At 41.1% G+C, this 9,226-nt stretch overlaps 1 long non-coding RNA gene and 1 pseudogene across 1 annotated transcript in view; one reads left to right on the top strand and one right to left on the bottom strand.

Annotated features, from left to right (window-relative positions):
- Window positions 1-2,935, bottom strand: part of LOC104990077 — a 32,661-nt gene extending 29,726 nt beyond the window's left edge. Inside the window, exons 1-2 of the long non-coding RNA XR_825459.1 lie at window positions 2,736-2,935; window positions 2,185-2,303 (exon numbers count right to left, since the gene is read on the bottom strand). This is a non-coding gene — a long non-coding RNA (uncharacterized LOC104990077). The remainder of the gene's footprint in view (window positions 1-2,184; window positions 2,304-2,735) is intronic.
- Window positions 2,936-3,106: 171 nt separating this feature from the next.
- On the top strand, window positions 3,107-3,407 carry LOC104990078 (annotated as a pseudogene).
- Window positions 3,408-9,226: the final 5,819 nt, after the last annotated feature.

Here is a 9,226-nt window from a genome sequence, read left to right as displayed (position 1 = left end):
TTAAGCCCTCCTCTATGGGCTTTAAATTTGTAAAAATATTTTATGCTTCCTCAGAGTGGTGTAAGATTCTTGGCAGGCATGGATGGATTAATGTAAAAGGTATCAAAGCCATCGCAGTTACCCTCCACCAGAAGAATTCCCTAGTGATTGACCAATAACCAGGACATGCCATAGACAGACAGCAGCCCACTCTGCACAGGTTATCTGGTGTGGGGCTAGGTGGGATGGGATGTAAATGAAAGTGAGCAAAAAGATGAACAGAGTAAACTGAAGTGCACCAAGGCATTGGTACATGAAAGCATCGAGGCACTGCCTCTAATACTAAAGGTCATTAGGAAATGTAGAGCAGAGTAAGCTACCTTTCTATATAAATCCACATCAAAAGGCAGAAGGGAATGCTTATAGTTCCGTTTATGATAAAATAGTCAAAGAAGAAAAGGGCAAGGATGCAGCAAATTGACATGCAGATGAGACCCACATAGATCAAATAGGTTGTCAAGGATGTTCACAGCAAAATGCTTGTGTGGAAACTCAAGCTTTCAGGGAAGTAGGAAAGATCACCAGATTCTCACACCTGGTGAGGCTACTTCGTGACACAGGTGAAAACCCAAGTACCCATCTTAGATTTTATAAGAAAATGCAAAAAAAATGACTGAATCATAGCAAAACCATCACTCATGCCTTTGTAGACTATACAGATGAGAATGTGTTCAAGAAATCTCAAATCTGTTCACAGAAGTGAAATAGTTGGGAATGAAAGTAAGCTCTGCTTTCAGCATGAGGAAGCCTTGAGGCTTAACATGTCACATGTATTAAAGTTTTCACTATCAGGTTAGGGCAGATGTGCAAATCAGACTTATCATTATAGCCTGCCAGAAAATTATGATGTCTAGAGTATAGCCTGAGACCCAAGTTTGAGTAGGTGCAAATCAGAAAAGCAACTTGAGGGATTTCCCTGGCAGTCCAGTGGTTAAGAATCCACACTTCTATTGCAGGAGGCATGAGTTTGATCCCTAGTCTGGGAACTAAGACCCCTCATGCTGCATGGCCAAGAAATAAATAAAAATGAATTTTAAAAAGAGAAATAATTAAAGGAAGAAATCAATTTTAAAAAAGAAAAGAAAAGTAGGTTGATTTTCTCCTTCCCCTCTGGGCTGGATGGAGCCCACAGCAGCTATGGGAATCTTAGAAGGAAGGCTCCAATTTGTGGGAACCAGTGGTGGTTCATGGGATGGAATTGAGAGTTCCAAGAAGCCTACTACCGGATTCAGACTTGCCCAGTTATGTTTAGAAAACTGAAGAATGTGCTGACAGAAGCCCATTTTTGTGTGACTGAGAAGTCTCTAAGGAGAAAACCCAGGTTGAAAGAGTTATGCATAATGAGCTCCACTAACCACAAAGAGTTTTATGAAGGGATGGATGAGGGGTGTGGACCCAACATGGTGGCACTAACTCTTCTAAGTCCCAGTTGGACTAATGTTTGAGACCTGGAGAGAGGAAGGAGACTGAGTAAAACTCTGAAAGGAGGGGGATAAAATTCAGCAAACGCTCAGCACAGGTTTGAGGCCTGACTTCCAGAGTATGACACAGCAAGGAAAGGGTGTTTTCCCCTTTGCCACAGCCTGCCCCACCCCACAGCAGTGGCTTCCCAAGGATTCCAGGATCCATTAATGCCTGGAGGACATGCAAGTTATGCCCTTTAATAGTTAAGTAGTTTGGGAGCACATATGACACTGTCCTTGGTGGTGAAGAATATTCAGGGCACATTATAAAGAACTGAAGCTCTTATAAGAACAAAGGGACCGGGGCCTGTGTAACTGTGATTATTCTGTTCTGATGAGACAATATCATGTTCTTGTTAATCATGTGAGCTCAGGAATCAAATGACCTGGGTTCAAACTCAGGTTCCACGCTGACTGTGCAAACAACTCACCAACGTCTCTGGGTCTCAATTTTCACATCTATTAAGTAGGGATAATGGCAGGACCTAACTCACAGAATCGTTGAGAGGATTAAATAAGTAAAAAGCTCGGAAGTTTCTGGTACATAAAAGGGGCTCAACAAGTATTAGGTTTGTTTCTTGTTTTTTGACTAATGAGTGTACCCACTGGCTGGTGACAGCTAAGAAAATACATGAGAGAAATACTTTCTTCACCAAAACCAAAAAAGATTTCTATTACTTACATTGAATCTACATGCACAATCAGGCTTAAGAGAGCTTCTGGGAGCTATACCAGGGTTGGTTCACTGATGCATATGCGGGTACTTCCTCTTCCAAAAATCACTTAAAGGAGCCTACAGATCTAAAATATAAAAATAGGCTTAAATAAGTAATAATCAGAACATAAAATGGAACCAAGATAGAGCTAAAAAACATACACACTTGCTAGCTGAGCTATATAATAGAGAGGTCAAAGGTCTTTCAAGATACATAGAACCCTGTTTTGATGTGCCCTAATCTGGCAGGGATGATGGGACATGGAAATTTATATTAATGTTGCCCTTTTTATATTCCAAGTGCACAATTGTGATGGAGATAGCATATAGCTGCTGTCACACTATGCGGCCTATATACAGAGTCCTACCAAAGACAAGAAAGAAGTAAAGAAATAAAGCTCAATTCTTTTTCCCTGCCTCAGAAAAAACAACTCCTTGGACCAACTTAAATATGGAAACCTAGAGAGACAAGTTTAAAGTAGTGATTTGTATGGGTGCCAATCAGAAGAGTCAAGTACCTTCATTTATTTTAAAGACTCTTTATCATCCAGGAATAATTCATCAATCATCAATAGAAATCACTTTACGAAGTGGGTATATTAAAGAATTGTTGTTAGAGTATGTGTAGGTTGCCATGCAAGCAAGTAATTTGTCCATGTGATCAAAGTCAGTTGGAAAATGCTGAGTTAGGAAAGCTGGGTACCAATTTGGCAAACATAAAAAGATGTCCCCTGAAACCTGAAAGAGACAATATTATTTTACAATTTTAAAGAAAAAAAGTATTTAAAACATAAAGTTCAATTTGCTTGGAGTATGTGATCATTCAGGCTCAGGGATATGGAAGAGACTAGTAGAGATGGGGAGTTCCGGTGAGTTCGGCTTCCTCAACATGGCAGCACCCTTGTCAGTGGAGGTGGAGTTCAGAGGCAGTGCGGAGCTCCTGTTCAACAGTATGGAGAAGCATCAAGTCACCTTACCTGGAGGAACCTCCTTGTCTGGATCAAGAAGAATTTGCTAAAAGAGCAGAGTGGCCAGAGCTGTTCATCCAAGGCAACAGCGGTTCATCCCTGCAGTCAGGGATTCTGGTGCTGATTAACGATGCCGACTGGGAACTGCTGAACTACCAGCTTCAGAACCAGGACAGCATCCTCTTCAACTCCACGCTGCATGGTGGCTAAGGGCCGCTCTCTGTGTCTGGGCACCCTTGGGGTGGGGAGAACAGAACGATCAGACGTTCCCTGGGGCCCTACTTCCAGATCTTCCTGTCCCCCTTGGCTACTTTCTTCTCACTCTGTCCCCTGAGCTCCCTCCAGGCAGGGAAAAGAGTCCAGGTGCTAAAAATGAGACTTTCTCAGGCACGTGAGCAAGGGAAGGCAGGCCGGCTGGCAGGTGCCTGGGCCAGGCACTCCTTGCCCCAGCAGCTAAGGTGGAGGAGGGTGCCCCTCAGCATGGCAGGAGTGGAGGGGGTCTGTGTGGCCAGGGGACCCAGCCGCTGTCCCTGCTTGCATGTCACTGAGTTACTGCTGACAAACACCGCAGCTCCTGGGCCATGGTGCCTTCCTGGGGAAGATGAATGAACCTCAATAGCTGATGGCAGGCCCCCCCTTTCTCAAAAATTGGAAACTGAAGGCTCCATCTCAGTTTCCCCATATGGACAGCAGAGGTCTCTGCCTGTCCCCCACTGATATTATTATGGAACCCCAGCTGGTGTCCCTTATTTAGTGCTGACCATCCCCCCATGCACACACACAGCAGCTGCTCCTCCAACAACACCCTTCCTCCTGCTCCACCATCCACAGCCCTTAACCCTGGCCAGCCTCTCCACACATGAGCTACCAGATGGGCTCCTGAAATCCTCCCCCTGGCAAAAGGCTGCCTACATGCAGCTCATTCCACTGGGGATTGAGAGCAGGAGGGTGTACAGCTAGACCTTGAACTAGCAAATGGAGGCATGAGGTGGGGGAATTCAGTTGTGCCTCAGTTTCCACACCAAATTTTTATAGTATCTGAAAATTGACGGGGCTTCCTGTGGCTCAGGCAGTAAAGAATCTGCCTGCAATGCAGGAGATGTGAGTTTGATCCCTGGGTCAGGAATATCCCCTGGAGAAGGGAATGGCTACCACTCCAGTATTCTTTCCTGGAGAATTCCTTGGACAGAGGAGCCTAGCAGGCTACAGTCCATGGGGTTGCAAAGAGTCAGACAGGACTGAGTGACTAGCACACACAGGAGAGATGGGATAGTGATGAAATACAGATTCTCACCTCATTTTCATATATAATGAGTTTTATGCATGTTACCCAATAGATCTGAATTCAAAATTCAAATCAAATGCTGTCCACAAAGTGATTGGGAAGAGATTTGCAGCTAAGCATTTTAATAACCCATACCAGTCTATTTAGTGATACTTTCATCCTCTACCATCACCACAAAGTACTAATATATGGGAGAACACAGAGCACATCGTCCCTACTATTACTCCCAAACAGATCTTGAGTTTCTTTAACCCAATGGCAGTTCCATCCTCAGAGTGCTGACGCCAGAATCAACTTTGATCTCCTCTGCCTTCCCTTTTCCCTCTCCTCATTCCAATTAGTAACCATACTCTGTGCCTTCCACCCAAGCCGTGTTTCTTGCATGAATCTTCTGTTTGCTTTCATATCCCTTCACCTGACTCAACTATAGTATTACAGTGTTAGTTGCTCAGTTGTGCCTGACTCTTTGCAACCCCATGGATTCAGCCCACCAGGCTCCTCTGTCCATGGGATTTTCCAGGCAAGGATACTGGAGTGGATTGCCATTTCTTTCTCCAGGGGATCTTCCCAACCCAGGGATCGAACCCAGGTATCCTACACTGGAGGCAGATTCTTTACCAACTGAGCTACAAGGGAAGCCAACTTAACTATGAATGTCCCTAGCTTTTGCTCCACTCTCTACATAACTAACGTTATGCATTGTGACCACAGTGATCTATAACCCTAGCTTTTTAAAGAGGCAGGTAAGGAATACCCTGACAGTCCAGCAGTTAAGACTCTGTGCTTGATCAAGACATGGGCTTGGTCCCTGGTCAGGGAACTAAGATTTCACATGCCACACAACATAGTCAAAAAAAAAAAAAAAAACTGGAATTGCCAATCAAAATAAAAAGGGGAAGACCCAAATAATTGTATAGAAATAAAATTAAAAAGTAAAGAAACAGGTAAATTTACTTTTCATCTCTCTTATAGCAGAAAGTAGAGCAGTTGCACACCAATTTACAAATTTGAGATTGAAGTAAAGTAAAAAAATAAACTCCAATTCTGTTCCCCTGCATCAGTAACACTCTATGAAACCAACTCCTTGGACCAACTTAAGTATAGAAACCTAGGGAGTAAAAGGCAAGCTTAAAGCAGCAATTACTATGGGTGCTAATCAGAGGATGTCTGCCTCGCTCGGTCTGAAATATATCCTAAGAAATATTGAAAGGAAAAAATATGAATAGTGCATCTCAACACCCTACTCTTGACCTATAGCAGCTCAGTGATTTTCATGTCTCTGCATCTCCTTGGATAACATTATGGAAAACCCAACAAAGAGCCAACAGAAGATGAGTAATGGTGTGGTAACTCAGACAAGAACAAGATGTCTCTGAAAGAAAGAAAACAGTGTGCTCCAACCACAGGAAATCAGAAGCAGGAATCATCATGTGAGCCAAAAGGCAGACTTGAGGCAGCACATCTGCCAACCACAAAAAACTTTCCACAGGTTGCAACTGGATTAAACTAGTGGCTGTCCTGAGTAAGGACTCCAGTGCCTAAAGTATGCTACCTTCTCTGATCCCTTAAATATGGTTTCCTTTTGATATATTGTTTAAAAATCCCTTTGTGGCAGGCATTTCCTAAAGATCTGCTATGTGAGAGGATTATCTATCCATTGCAGGAGGGTCTGTAAATTCACAATAGCTTTTCAGCTATTGGGATGGAATTGTGGTACATAATTCTGACTTCCAATTCCCTATCTCTATTTCTCTACTTGCTTATTAACACAATACACATGTTAGAGGGCATACTAATATTCCCAGAAAAAAAACTTATACATGTATCCCCGGCTTTTCAAAAGTTTGGTTTATCCCACTTTGCTTTCATGAAAGACTTATGTTAGTAAGTATTTTCACTAACCAAAAGAAATCCCAAGAGGATTTTGCTTTTATGAAAAAAGGCAAAAGATGAAAATAGCATTCAGTGTTTGTTTTGCAGCAGCTGTTATAGAGACAGAGAGCACCAAGCCACGAGAGTGGCCCCACCAAGCTCCTTCCCCGGGGACTACACTCAACATCTCAGCATCAAGCCACCGTAGCTTTGAACTCTGTGAGCATCTGTGCTTTGTCCCCGCTTATTTTGTGCATCCGTTAGCAAGATGTGTCCTCAGGTAACTGATTATTTGCTTCATGCCATTTCACCTTAACAAAACATTTCATAGAAACACTGTACTTTAAGGAAGCAGGGGAAACCTATATTTCATGGCTTTCCTTACAAGTAGGTAATGGCAGCCACTGTAATATAGTTCTGGTCAATAAAATGTAAGCTGAAGTCATTGGGTGGAGCTCCTAGAAAAACCTGTTAAAGACTCATCTGGCATACACCTTTTCGTTCTTTCTCAGTTTTTATTTCTCATGCCTGAAATGTGGACAACAGCTACAGCCACCATCTTGCAACCATGAAAGAAAGGCAAGAAAATCATAAAGACTTCAAACCCAACAGCCTCAAGCTACCGAACAACACCAGCAACCATCCGTCTCTGGGTTTCTTGTTACATGAGAAAATAAAACATTATTAATAACATTCTGCTTACTATTAAATGCACTTAATGAGAAAAAAAAACTGACACAGTAGTTTAAACAGGAAATAACAATATTAATTAATATTCCATCCATGATCTGTGATGGAGCCTTCTTTTTGCATGTATGTCTGTGTGTCTGTGTGTGTTGTACACTCATATGTACAGTATGCTATGTTAACTCTCAGATGATGTTATGGACTGAATGTGTTCCCTCAAAATTCATAAGTTGAAGCCCTGCCTCCCAATGTGTTGGCATTCAGAGACTGGGCTTTTAGGAGGTTAATTAGGGTGAGAAGGATACAGAGTTGAATGTGTATCCAGGACATCCAACTCTGACATGAGTTCTTTCCATTATCTTGGGAAAATTTACTTAATACTAAGTCTCAGTTTCCCTCACTATAAAATGGGAATATTTGGCATTACCTATTAAATGCAATATTTATAAATCTTTAAAGCAGGGCTGGGAAAAGAGTAAACATGCAATAAGAGCTCCTGTTATTAATAATCATGATGATGATGATGCCCTGAATTGGGTAACATTTCCTAAACTCATCATAGCCAGCAGTGGAAATGACACTCTGGTAGACAATGAGTGGTGGTCATATTTTAAATTTTTGAGTAAAAGACAGTGGTTAAAAAGCTTGGATTTTGGAGTCAGACCTAGAGTCAAAGCATCTTCAACACCAATATATACTATGAACTTAAGCAGGTTCTTACTTCTCTAGTAATAATACTATACTAATAATACTACTGTAGGTTGGGGGGAAGGTTAGATTAGCATATATGTAAAGGACTTAATGTGCATAAGAAACCAAATCCATGGCACTAGCATCAGACTTTGAATAATTTGGTAACTCATGATACATTATAGAGGCCCACATCACTCCATTTTCCTCCACCTGCTATTTCAACATTAGCACAGATTGTTAAAAACCAGCAATCCTTTGGTCAAGTTTCCCAAATGTAGCTCATTAAAATTACCTAGCAGATATAATCTTACTCAAGGACAATTCTCAACAACAAAAAGACTTAGAATACTGAAATCAACTGATCAAGCTCCAAAGAATTAAGCAATAGGGCTTTTATAGGGCTTTTTTAATGAAAGTCTTTTTTTAATTTATTTTTTAGTTGGAATATAATTGCTTTACAATGTTGTGTTAGTCTCTGCTGTATAACAGTGCAAATCAGCTGTAACTATACATATATCCCCTCCCTCTTGAGCCTCCCTTCCATCTTCCCCATCTCATCCCCCTAGATCATCACAGAGCACCGAGCTGAGCTCCCTGTTCCATACAGCAGCTTCCCACTAGCTACCTATTTTACACATGGTAGTGAATGTATGTCAATGCTACTCTCAAGAGAATTAAGTAATAATAGATTCTTAATTTTTATTATAAATAGAGCCTGGTGGAATTAGGTGCACCAAAAAATTCATTCTAATTCTTATTTAAGATGTATCTAAAAATCAGAGAAAATTGAAAGGCAATACCTCTTGTTAAGATAATGAGACAATCAAAACACTACCAACTGAAATATATTAAAATGTAAGGTAAATTATCCAAATTGAATGAATTAAATTCAAAATAATTTAGCTGTATAAATGGGATAGCTTCTAGAGACAATACTTCAACCACACTTTCCATGTTGCTTTTGTAGATCAAGACAAGCAACCTATATCTTTAGGTTATTGGCACAAAGGGAGCTCTTCTGGAATCTCCAAAAATATTTATTTGAGGGGTTTTCAGAAGTAACATTACATCTAAGCTAGAAGCACTGATAAAGAGTGGAACTTTGGCCCTTTTAAGGTATTATGGTTTTTTAATTTCATGGAATAAAAAAAAAGCATGCAGAATAAGTTAGTATATCATAAACTATGGCCTTCCCGCCCTTCTCGCCACTTACAGAAGCAAGCTGTTGTTACCATACTGTGGAGGTCCTGTTTGGTAGAAACAAAATTACTTTGTATATAACTCTTCCCTTTCCTAGGGCTCCAGAGAAATGAGGATTCTTTTTACTAAACAGGTTCTCATATTTCCAATTATGACACAGTGCATTGATTATGCAATAGTATCTCTAATATCGAAATCAGTCTGCCTTTGTTTTTGTTTCCGAATGGTTGTGTTTGTTTTTTCACCCCGACCCAAGACAACAAACCTTCTGAATGTAGATCATTCAGTTCTTTTTGAGTCTGTA

This window comes from Bison bison, unplaced genomic scaffold (assembly GCF_000754665.1).
Source record: "Bison bison bison isolate TAMUID 2011002044 unplaced genomic scaffold, Bison_UMD1.0 scf7180017864168, whole genome shotgun sequence".
NCBI classification, from domain to species: Eukaryota; Metazoa; Chordata; class Mammalia; order Artiodactyla; family Bovidae; genus Bison; species Bison bison.
This window is presented reverse-complemented; position numbering and strand designations above follow the sequence as displayed.